This window comes from Macrotis lagotis, chromosome X, assembly GCF_037893015.1.
Source record: "Macrotis lagotis isolate mMagLag1 chromosome X, bilby.v1.9.chrom.fasta, whole genome shotgun sequence".
Lineage (NCBI taxonomy): Eukaryota > Metazoa > Chordata > Mammalia > Peramelemorphia > Peramelidae > Macrotis > Macrotis lagotis.
Genome location: NC_133666.1, coordinates 516,001,042 through 516,014,021, shown reverse-complemented (window position 1 = coordinate 516,014,021; position 12,980 = coordinate 516,001,042).

Below are 12,980 nucleotides of genomic sequence, written 5' to 3'. Positions count from 1 at the left end.
CTCTCTGTGGTTCACATCATTCTAACCAGAGAAATTCCTTGTGTTTCCCCATCCCGGTTTCATCCTTTGGGATTTGACTGAATAATTAGGGGAGAGCTCTCACGGTGAATTGGAGAGCAAGCTAAAATTTGATTGGTATTATTTTCTTTATGAAAACACACTGGAAAGTGCAGGAAAGGAGAAAGGAAGGGAGGAAGATGCAGGAAAAAGACAGTAGGGCTGAGGTAGGCACCCTGCCATAGCTTGTCACACTGCATTCACAAGGTAAACACTCAAATTCAGTTGCAGAGAGATTATCTCCCAGTCACCCACAGGGCTAGAAATCTTGTGCTGTTCTTTGGCATCCAGAATTCAGGTTAAAGGAGAGTGGGGGAGGGACTCAAAGGCTTCCTGGCAAAACTTGCCAACTAAAAATTCTGGGAATCTGGTTATTCTTTCCACCAAGGGACCTTAGCGTAATTGAGGGCAAGGACTGCTTCTTGCACACTTGTCTTTGAATCCCCAATGTAAACACTGTAAATGTAAACATACAGGGACTAGCACAGAATAAGTAACCAGCATGTGATGGCTGACTGAGAATTTAGCAAGCACCCACTATGTCCCAGATATGCTAAGTAAGCTCTGGGAATGCCCAAAGGAGGCAGTTTCCATTCTCTAAGAGCTTACAATCTAATGGAGAAGGCAGAACCAACTAAGTACAAGCAAGTCTTATATAGGATCAATTGGAAATGATCCACAAAGCGAAGGCCTTAGGAAGACTTCCTGTAGGGGGTGTAATTTTAGTCAGAAAAGTTAGGAGCCAGAACTAAGGAGGGAGAATGGTCCAGGTGTGGCAGACTGAGTGAAAAATCTGAAAGTCAGGAGATAAGAGCATCTTGTTCTAGGAACAGTAGACATCAATGTCTGTAAGAAGTCTGGAGTTCTTAGTTTATGACTGGCTTTGAATGCCAGACAAAGGATTTTATATTCTCATATTTTATCTTGGAGGTGAGATGGAGCCACTAGAATTTGCTGAAATATATGTGGTGGGGATGGACTGGAATGGGGAAAGTCTTGTGTATTCTAACACTGATCCTTGGATAAATCAAGTTATCTGTTGGTCTCAGTTTCTTTGTATATAAAACAAGTGATCGAACTACCGAATTTGAAGCTTCCTTAAAATAATAATATTCTATAGTTCTAGAATCAGAAGACTATTGAATATTGGGATCCAGTCCTGTTATGGTAGGAAATCATACATGAAAGGAATTTGATATCAGGACTAGTCTAATCTCTATTTCACAATGAGGAAAATGTATCCCAGAGAATATTTAAGTGACTTCACTTAGGTAGAAAGTGTCAGAGCTAGATGGGGTTCACATTCAGGACTAGACTCCAAATCTTACAACTGCCTCCCTAAGAAGGATTGGAAAGAATTTAAACTCAACTTTCAAAAGTGATGTGCTATTATCTTTTTTAAGTCTTGAAAAGTTTGTCAAGACATACTAATCACAGCATGGCAACTACAGTGCTGGAAGGGATCTTGGAGATCTGGTGTTTGTCCTTCATTCTCATGACATCAAGGAAGTAATACTATTATAAGCATGAGAACTGGATTTGAGTGAGAAGAGCATTGTGCTGAGTCACCAGTCTTACCTTCTTCTCTGGAGTCATCTGGGCTCACTGACCAGATATGGATCAGAACTATTGAAGTTAGGCCAGGATGTGAGGCACTAAGGGTTAAGTAAGTGACTTGCCCAAGGTCACACAGCTAACAAGTATCTGAGGTCAGTGTGCCGTCTATCTGCCCTTCTTAGGGATCTAATTTGTTTGTGAGTCATGGATCTCTTTGAAAGTCTGGTTGAGGTTATGGATCCCTATCTCAGAATTATATTTTGAATGAATAAAATAAAAAATGATAGGATTACAAATAAAATAATAACAATGAGGTATAAGTATCAAACTTTTTTTAAAAGTTTGGTATTTACTTGGTATTTACTAACTGTGTGGCCCTGGGTAAGTCACTTAGCCTCAAATTATCTTGCCCCAGAAAAAAGTTCACAGTCTCCCAAGTTAAGACATGCTGTTTTAATCTATCCTTTGTCATTTTGAAGAGTTGAAGTCAAATACCTAAAGTCATACAAGTAAAACAGAGGGAAGTAAAGATCTGCACTCAGGTTTCCATTTCCCCAAATCAATGACTTTTCCACCAAATCACATTGCTTTTGTAATTCCTTGGTTCATTCCACTGATGGTTCACCAAGAAAAGGATTAAGTATTGGGGTCCAGTTCCATAGATGTTAAAAAAAAAAAGGAAAAGTGGCCAGAGGAGATGTGGAAATAAAAGTTTTCCAAGACAAGGCAGAAAACACTCCCTGAAAACAAAGGGGACAGCAACCACAATGCTAATTTCTTATAAGAAGTCTTGTAGCTTGCAGTTAAATGATAAGAGACAACTTCAAAAGATAGTTGGTTTGGATCTTTTTAGGCAGGTCAGATCAAAATCTCTCTTGGGATTGTGCTAAACTTTGATAAGTAAGGAGGGTTCCTAAATTTTCTATAATAAAAACAATACCCATAGTCCTTGACTCAGAGGAAAACCCTCTGACTAGAGTCTAAATTAACTGTATGGGTAAGAAGTATTACTCTCTCTGAAAGTTTCTCTCTGAGAAAGAACAAGGAAATGAAGCTTCTCCCTTCTTATTGTTATACCCTATCTTCATTCAAAACCTTAATCATCATCTGTTTTGAGACATTAAGTAAAATTTTGAATTGGTGTTTCAAAAGAAACAAATTTTCAATTGTCAAATTCTCTTCCTTTCCTATTGTGCCCCCCCCAATAATTTTATTGTTAGCAGATGGTCCTGTAAAGTGCCCTAGACTTGGAACCAAGGGACCTAGATTCATTTTCTGTTTTTTGACACTTACTTTGAGACCTTAGTCAAGTCAATTAAACTTTGTAGCTGGGGCAGCTAGGTGGTGCAGTGGATAGAGCACCAGCCCTGGAGTCAGGACCTGAGTTCAAATGTGACCTCAGACATTTAATAATTGCCAAACTGTGTGATCTTGGGCAACACTTAACCCCACTGCCTTGCAAAAACTAAAATAATAAAAAAAAAACCTTGTAGTTGCTGTTGTTTCATCTGTAAAAATTTGGGGCTTAGAATCCTTTTCTAACTTTATGATCTTAAGATCTCTGGTTAATTCTCTTGATTGAGTTGACTTGACCTTGGCTACTCAAAGATGCTACTATTCAGTGCCAACCTCCCTGGGTATGGGAGGAATCAATTCCATCTACATCCAGTTCGAGATTTAATCAAGTCTTTATTAATTAAGATATACTGAATAAGCACCCATGAGCTTATTGTTTTGGAAAAGTATCTGCAGCAAGTCATGGAAAAATAGTCAAAGCATGCTCCAGTACATACAAGGAACTTGGAATTTAGATGGAAGATAAGAGAAATTTCAAGCAAGGTTAACAGGGAAGGATTTTATCCATGTGCGATGGGTAGAAGGGGAGAGGAAAGTTCACATGGGAGAATAAGATACACACTTCATGGGGGGCAAAAAGCTAAGATTAAAAGCCTGCTCATATGCAAGACATCTCTGAAAGGTAACATCTCACAGTTAATGCTAGTACCTTCATGTCTCCTTAGCTCCTGTGATTTTTCAGAGCAGAAATGAGGAATGGTGCCTGCTACTGAGTGAGTTTCCATTCTTTCATTCTCATGGTATGAATCAATAAACAGGTATGAAGCAAATACTAAGTGCAAGAAAGAAAAAGAGATGGAGAAAGAGAGAAAGAGAGAGAGAGAGAGACAGAGAGACAGAGAGACAGAGAGACAGAGACAGAGACAGAGACAGAGAGACAGAGAGAGAGAAAGACAGAGACAGAGACAGAGAGAGAGAGAGAGAGAGAGAGAGAGAGAGAGAGAGACATAGAGAGAGTCAGATCTATGTTTTATAAGAATCACTTTAGTGACTGAATAGACAATGGAATGGAGTGAGGAAATACTTGAGGTAAACAAACCCACCAGTGGGCTATTGCAATAATCCAGATATCAGCTGATGAAGGCCTATACCATAATGATGGCAGTATCAGAGAAGAGAAGGAAGTTTATTTGAGAGCTGTTGCAAAGATGAAATTGGCAGGTCTTGGCACTACCTTGGAAGTTGAAGGTAAGAGATAGTGAGGAATCCTGGATAACCCCCTAAGTTTTAAATCTGAGTACCTGAGAGGTTGGGATTCCTATATCTCAAGACTGAATTGTCTTTCTTATGGAAATAATTCAGAAACATTTAAAATGAATCATAATCAGAAATGTCTAGAGCAAGGTTCTAAGTCTGAGGTTAAGTGAACATGCTCTTCCATTATTTTGTTGAATAATATTTCAACATAATTGATTTCCTTTGCAATCATTTATATTTTATGCATATAAAAACATAATTCTGAGAAGGGGTCCATAGGTATTATTCAATAGACTACCAAAGAACACAAAACTTGACAAGAATGCTATAGAACCAAATGATAACTTGTTTATGCTGCCTTACTTTTATACCTTTGACTAGACTTCCCAAGCTATAAGCCTTGCTAGATGTACTTGTATTTCTGGAGTATAAGCAGGAATGCAATTAATATGTGGAAGAGCAATCAAGGTGAATTTTCTATTTTCATTTACCCAAAATGTATGTATTTCCATACAACCTCATTGCCATCTCTAAATGCATACAACTTAAACTCTCTGCAGCTTATAACTGGCAACATTTTTAAATTTCTGAAATAAGGTATTTGAATATATGAATAAAATCACCTAATTCCCCCCTTACATTTATTTAATTGATAATGATAATAATGGCTGGCATTTATGCAGTGCTTAAAAGCTTGCAAAGTACACTAATAAAATGATCTCATTTCATACTGAAAATAACATGTGAGATTAGTTGGAAAAGAACACTGGCTCTGGATTCAGATCACTTGGGTCCAAGTCCTAATTCTATCATGGTAATCTTTGTGAGCATGATTTTCTCTTAACACCTCAGTTTCCTCATCTGTAAAATAAGGGAGTATAAAAAGTAAGTAAGTGAGTGAGTTAGTAAGTAAATAATTAATTTATTGATCAAATAAATAAGCAAACAAACAAATAAATAAATGTAAATAAAAGAAGAGGTTACTTTGGGTGATATCTGAAGCCCCTTCTAGGTACTGTGGTGTCCAGTTACTTCCTGGAAAAAAAAAACAAACAGGCTTTCTCAATACTACTGAAAAAGCATTTCAGTTTTCAAATGAATAAGCTACTCAAAGTGTCAAGGAGCCCTTGAAACCTGGTCCTATTTACTAGCAAGCCCAATAGCCCATTTGGTCTTGGAGTCTGAGGCAAAGATACCAGGTAAAGAACAATCATCACTCAACTCTGGAACCAGAACATGTGAATGGTCTTGTTGCTCTGTCATTTCAGTCATGTCTGACTCTTCATAAACTCATCTGAGATTTTCTTGGCAAAGAATTGGAATAGTTGCCATTTACTTTTCCAGTTTATTTTACAGGTGAGGAAACTGAAGCAAACAGGTTTAAGTGACTTTCCCAGGGTCACACAACTAAATAGTGTCTGAGGTTGGATTAGAACTCAAGAAGATGGGTCTTCCTGACTCCAGGTCTGGCACTCTAACCACTGCAACACCCAATTGTCCTTCCTTTCTCATGACTCACAATATGCCGAAATCAGATTCCTAGAATCAGCATTCTGTTTATAAGAATGAGAGCTGCCACATCAGTTAGGTTTCGCTTCCAAGTATTTTTCCCACAAACACATGTCACCTCAGCACACACCCATAGTCTACTGCTTGGCAAGGAGACTAGAGTTAGTTCTGGAGGAGACTAAAGGGCAGTCTTTTCCTTCTGTGTCTTTTCAGAGATAGAAGAGAGCCTGTTTTGCCAAGTGATGTGAAAAGTTGGACTCTGAATCAGACTTTTTGCTAGGAAGCTCTCCTTGTATTTGTTTGCTGCCTTTGACCCTCCTCTCTCAGCTATCTGAACCTCAGAGCAATGATTCCAGACCAGCACTGGAACATCTAAGGGATTTGAACTCACAGGGTGTTTCAACTTTTTCCTGCTAATTCTGTCTATGGTTGGTTATTGGAAGAATCTAGCTCCTGTCCAACCCTTCTAACTCCAATTCTGTGTGAACAGGAAATAGAAGCACACACCCCTGATTATTTGATATTTCAAAAAGCATCTTCTAGTTTCCAAGGTGGCTCACAAAAATTCCCTGAAGTAGGCAGGGGCAAGTATTTTCATTCCCATTTTATAAATGAGGAAACTTTGGTTGAGAGGTTAGATGAGTTACTTAGCACCATACAGTCAAATAAATAATAGAGCTGGTATCCTATGCTAGGAAGGATGGAGGGAAGGAAAAAAGAGGGAGGAAAGAATGAAGGAAAAGAGGAAGAAAGAGAAGGAAGAAGGGAGGAAGAGTACTTAAATTCTTTCCTTCCTTTTTCTCTCTTTTTTCCTTCCTTCTCTTCCATCTTCCTTCTATCTCTCATTTTTCTTACATTCCTCCCTCCTTCCTTTCTTCCCTTCTTCCATCTTTCCCTGTCTCCTTTCTTTCTTTCCTACTTCCCTTCCTTTCCCTTCTTCCTTTTTTCTCTTCTTTCCTTTCTTTCTTCCTTCTCTCCTTGATTCCCTCCTCTTTTCCTTCCTTATTCCTTTTCTCCCCCTTTCTCTTCCTCCTTCTTCCCTCTCTCCCCTTTCATCTTTCCTTTCTTTCCTCTCTCCTCCTTCCTTCTCTTCCTTCCTTTCTTACTTCTTTCCTTCCTTCCTCCCTTACTCATTTTATCTCCTCAACAATCCTGAAAGGTAGTTGCTGCTGTTATTCCCATTTTACAGTTGAGGAAATTGAGGCATCTAGAGGTGAAATGACTTGTTAGTCTTACACCACATTGAATTCAGGCCTTCCTGATCCAGACCCAGGGTTCTATTCACTGTGATACCTTATTGAGTAGAAATTGAGCTGCAAATTTTGACTTTAAAGGAATAGCATACAAATATCAAATCAATATGGTATGTACAATACCATGGTGAATAGAGTTTGACCTTGAAGTCAGAAAGAATTGAATTCAGATATCAACTCTGACACTTAATAGCTATATAATCACTGGCATATCAATTAACCTTTAGAGAATTCTCAAGACTAAAAATGATAGAGTTGTAATTTATGTGTGTGAAAGGAATACCACACCAATTAACTCCCAGTAACTTGATACAATGTAGGTTTGTTTTATTTTGTTTTATTTCAGTAAATTGTTGAAGTGGGTCGAGTATTCCAGAAACACATTGAAAATAACTGGGTTTAAAAACAAAACCCACCAGTTCCAATCTTGCCTCTGACTTGTGCTAAAATAGTGTGGTTTTCATCAAGTCACATTCTCTCTGGTGCCTTATTTTAAATTGGGAAAATGATATTTGAACTTCCTACCTCTTTCCTATAAGGAAAATGCTGGCAAAGTTTAAAGTGTTTAATAAATTTATTATTCTATTATTAAATACCATTAGCACAGTATGGCTTTAATTTTCTAGCTAACAAAGATTATGATTTCTGCCTCCAAAAACCTGATATTTTTATGTAATTCTGTGTACAGTGGAAAATGTATTGATGACAATGCTAACACTGATACTATAACAGTATGGTGGGTATTTAGAGAAAATTTCCTTTTGTTCCCATTGATCACACTCATACAAAATCCAAAAGGTCAGAATCTAGTTCCTTTTTATTCATGTAATTTCAAAGAGGTAGCCTACTTCAGTTCTCTCTTTTTACTGGCTAATTGCTTTGACCCCTTGATTTTTCTTTTGTCCAGGAAATTTGTAACCCTGGAACAACTATAAGATTGCCTCATTGAGCAAACATTGACTTAACCTTTCCTGTCCCTTGTCTCTGTTGGGGTGCTCACTTTATAATAAAAAAGCTTGTTTGGAAGGGTTGCACTTTTATAAGTATTGTAGTTGAAAGACTGTCTCAGTGAAAGGAACTCACTATTACTGCTTACCAGATTTCAGATCTATCAATATGCCATTTGACTTTCACAGTACAGATGTGGAAAAAAGCATTTGTTTTTGCCTGACCTATAGTTGTTGCTATTCAGTCATTTCAATCTTGTCCACTCTTTAATGGTCAATGCTGATTAGGTTATTCTTGGCAAAGATCCTGGAGTGGTTTGCCATTTTTTTCTTTGGCTCATTTTACAGATGAGGAATTGAGGCAAACAGGATGAAGTGACTTGTCCAGTAATAGACAGTAGCAAGTGACTGAGGACAGATTTGAATTCACAAAGTTGAGTCTTCCTAGTTCCAAGACCTGTGCTCTATCCACTAGCTAGTTGCCCCTAGGACAGAGTAGGTTCTTAATAAATGCTTGTTGACTTACTGACTCATTTTTTTGCAGGCTCACTAAAAGCACCTTTTGGACAACTTCCATTGTACTCTTGATGGCATGGAGGTAGGCCCTTCAGTTTGTTCCCTCATGGTTTAGATTTCTTCTTCTAGATCCCTTGTTATTTTGAGAACTTTTTATTCTACATGGTTAGAAAATTATGAATATTCAAATATTGTTGTTCAGTTTATATGTCCACAACATTGTGCAGAAAAACAACTTTGAAAGACTCAAGAACTCTGATCAATGCCATGATAAGCCACAATCCTAGATGACCAAAGATGACCCATTAATCCTACCTTCTGCCAGCAAGGTGATAGACTTAAATACAGAAAGTCTCAAACACGCTTTGCAGCTTAGCCAATATTAGGTTTTGTTTTGTTGAACTATGCATTATTTATTATGAGAGTTTTATGATGAGGTTTTGTTATTCAGTAGTGGGTGCTAGAAGGCACAGAATATAAAACCATGTAGAATAAATATTTCTTAATTTGCTCTTAAATTTTTATGGATTGGTATTGTGTCCAGGTAATTGGTCTGTGATGATACACTACTCCCAGGATGTTTATTTACTGAATTCTCAAGGATATTTGAGGTTCAAATATAAATTATGGGTAGTTAACTATTTTTTAATGAATTCTAGTTGTGTAATTCTGACCACTTTATCATGTCTTTCAAAGTATCTTGTAAATGTTAAATTATTATTATTATTGAGATGACCAATTAATGACCATCTTGCATAATCCTCTAATTTTATAGGTAAATAAATTATAGTCTAGGGAATGGCTTCCAAGAAAGCAGAAGTCTAGTTTGTAGATATTTTTCCTACATTTCATTTGTTTCACCAGTCATTTGTGTAAGGTACAAATGGAAAGGGAATTCTCTACTGATATGGAAGTTCTGGATAATTTCTCTGATTTGTAGATCATTTCACCTATTTGTAAATGACAATATTTTGACTGGAAGCTTAATAACATTATATTAACTCTTCAATGAGATCCAGAATAATTTCAAATCAATTAGGCTAGCCATCTATATGGGAGAAATGAAGGGGATGAAGAGAGGATACTATCTAACTTATGAAATGCAATTGAATGAGCTTTGAGTTTGTACATTAACATATATCTTAAATCAGCATTGCAAACAGACAATAACTTAGGTCTAGAATCGAAAAGGAGGAAGAGATCAATTCTAGACCTAGGTTATTTGGATATTTGGAAAATTATAAATCATTTACAATGGTTCCAAAGTTCTCACTCATAGAAAAATTATTCTACTGTATGGTTATGAATAATTTCAATAATAATAGATATTATTATAGGGCTTTCAGATTTCAAAATACTTTATGAAGATTATCTCATTTATATATCACAACATCTGTGTGAGGTGGGTGTTATTATTACAAGTGAGGAACCTTAAACAGAGAGGAGGTAAGTAATTAGCTCTGGTTCATGCCTTAGGTAGAATTTGAACTTAGATCATCTTGATAACAAGTGTAATGTCTACCTCTTTGCTACCTTAGGGTAAAGGTACTGAGATGGGAAATGGCATATACACCTTGTATAAAGAATAGTAAGAAGGACAAATTGACTGGACCATAGTGGTCATGGAAAAGAAAATTAAGTAATAAATGTAGGAGTAGAAAAATTAAAACTAGCACTTCTTCAAACACACAAACACACACACACACACACACACACACACACACACACACAGAGTCAAACATAAGGCTAAAATCTCCTGTAAAGAATCACTCTTCAGAAGAAGGCCTGGTAGGGGCTGGTAGCATCAAAAACAGAAGGCCTGCAACTCCCAGCAGTTCTGAGTATGAATTCTTTAAGGAGTAATTAATCTGTGGCTTAGTTAGGGATGATATCTTCTGTTCCCTTTGGCTCTGGAAAAAAAATTAACTTATCTTTTACACTTTTGTATCTCCCATTCAAAACATAGATTTCAATTAGAGAAGGGAGTCAGAGAAAAGATTTGTGGTTTGTTTTTTTTATTTTAGCATAATATTTTCACCTTTATTTTCTTACAGTATAGTGTTTCTTACAGTGTAAAGTGATTTTTATTCTGACAGAGAACTATCTTAAAGGGGCTTGATCAGATAATGAGATTATTAAAAAAGATTTGTTATTACCTAAAACAAAGATAGTATTCTCAGTAATAAAAACAACAATAATCCAGTTATGAAAAGTAAAATTGAGACTTATAAAGGACTAATCTACTGCCAACTTTAGAATCTCATGGTAATAGAGAGAGTTCAGTGGGGTTCAAGAGAGAGAGAGAGAGCCAATTGGAAGGGAGGGGGATATGAAGAAGTCCCTTAGCCCTACAAAACAATCCATTTTCCACCTTTGTTGATTATTCATGGCTACATCTTTAGTAGCTCCCATTAGGCTTAGGAACCTGGAAAAGAGGAGAATTCTCCTCAGGCTTTTGGTGAAGATTTTCTTGGAGTAGATTGTCCTAGGAAGTGGGAGGAGATCATTTAAAACATTGTACTTTCCCCAAACAGCATGAAATCACAAAATGTTAGAGTTAGAGGGGATCTTAGAGATCATCTGGTCCAGTCATCAAATCTTACAGATGAGGAAAATGAGGCCCAATAGATTAAATGAATTGTCTAAACCTGCACAATCAGTCAATGGCAGAATTGGGACTGAAATCCTTCTGCCTGAACTCACAGTCTTCTTTCCTTTTCCTCTTTATAATGATTTCCTTTTTTCTCCTCAAATTTTTCTGAAACAACGCTGGACAAGACTTTTAGATTCCTTTGTATTCTTTTGACCTTTGACTCAGATGCCTGGTTCCCATGAGGAAAGGAGTATGTACTTGCTGACTTGTTAACAAAAGATCTTAGAAGCTGGTGCAGAGAAAAAAGGTGTTGTGCTGGCTCAAGATTTATGTTCTTATATATTCAACGAGAACAAATGAGATGGAGAATAGACATAGTTGCCTTCATAAGGACACAGAATTGTAGAATGTTGGAAATAAAAACTAAAAAAAATACTAACTAGAGGCCATCAAGTTAGTAAAATAAAAGTGGATTCTGTGAACACCAAAGGTGACACCATGGTAAACCATGATGGGGTATGAATATTAGATAGAGTGAAAGTACCAAAAAAGGCATGCAAGTCAAAGCTGAATCCCAACTATAGGCCCCAGCGTGGCTATGCGGTATCAAACAAATACCAGTTGCAGATGTGGCATACTTGGTTAACTTTTCTAAGTCTGCTTAGACCAAAACAAAAACAATGATGACAACGACAATAAGCACAACACAGAACTCTGTAAACAGTATGTGCCTTAATATTTTTCTTTAATATTGATTTCATTGTTGGTTTTTCAGATATACAACCCATACCAACTCAATGAGATTTCTCTCGTAGCAAAGAAAGACAGCTAAGCAAAATCAAAACTGATGGTGTTCACTATAATCTATACCCTAGTCCCCCAAGTCTCTTCCTTTGGAAAGTGACTCTGTATCTCTTGTACAAAGTTAATTCTACATCTCATCTACAAGGTCTACAATTACTGAGTATTCAGTGTCATATGGATATTCTTTCTGTTTACATTGTTGAAGGTACTCTGTATGTTGTTTTCTTGGTTACTACTTATTCATGCTGTATCAGTTCATATGTCTTCCCAAATTTCTATAAATTTCTTACATTCTTCATTTCTCTTGGCATAATATTATTTCTTTATATTTCTACATCAGAACCAGTTTGACTTTTTCCACAGGCAGGAGAAAATAGTATAATCTTGAAGAGATCCATTAACTACCATTGTCTTCGCAGTGAATAAATAGAAGTCTAGTCTTGCTAGAGTTGGTCTGCTTCACTCAGAGAAAGATTCCATGATCAATAAGTATGAAATAGCAGAAGAAAGACTATACATTGGGCAAAACCTTACTCTTTTAGAGGAGAAGGGAAAAGATATAGTTTCATCTCCTTCATTTTACAGACGAGACCTAGAAAGATGAAGTGACTTTTTCAAATTCAAAGAGATAACTCTTAGTATAGCACTAAACACAACTTTCTTGAATTGTCTATTGATCCATTCAACTAACATGCATTGTGTATTGTCTGTCTAGAAAACACTGCATTGGCTTTTCAGATCTCTAGAAAGAACTAGGCCATTGTTCTTTCCCCTATATAACTGAATCAGAGCCCAGTTCATAATACATATGGGGTTTGGGATGTTCCAGCTTGTAGGAGGGGATAGGGTAGAGAAATAACTTTTTATTTGGCATATAGTAAAGAATGATTTGATGCCTTGATTTTTAGTATTTAAGTCTTGGAAAAAAAGGGAAGCTTTTAAGGACAGGTTTTGGGTGGGTGGGTAAAATATGCTTAATTAATTTCTCTGATTCTATCACAAAATATGAGCTTCCTGGGACTTCATCCACCAAGGAACCCAAAGAAATGCAAAGGGATTTGCCACTTTAATATAAATCTGAGTCAGCCTACTATCTTATAAATCTTACTTCTGCCTCTTCAAAATATGTCCTTTTGAATAAAAACCTAGCTGTCGTCGCTGAACTTGGACTCCCTTGGTCTCTATAGCAAC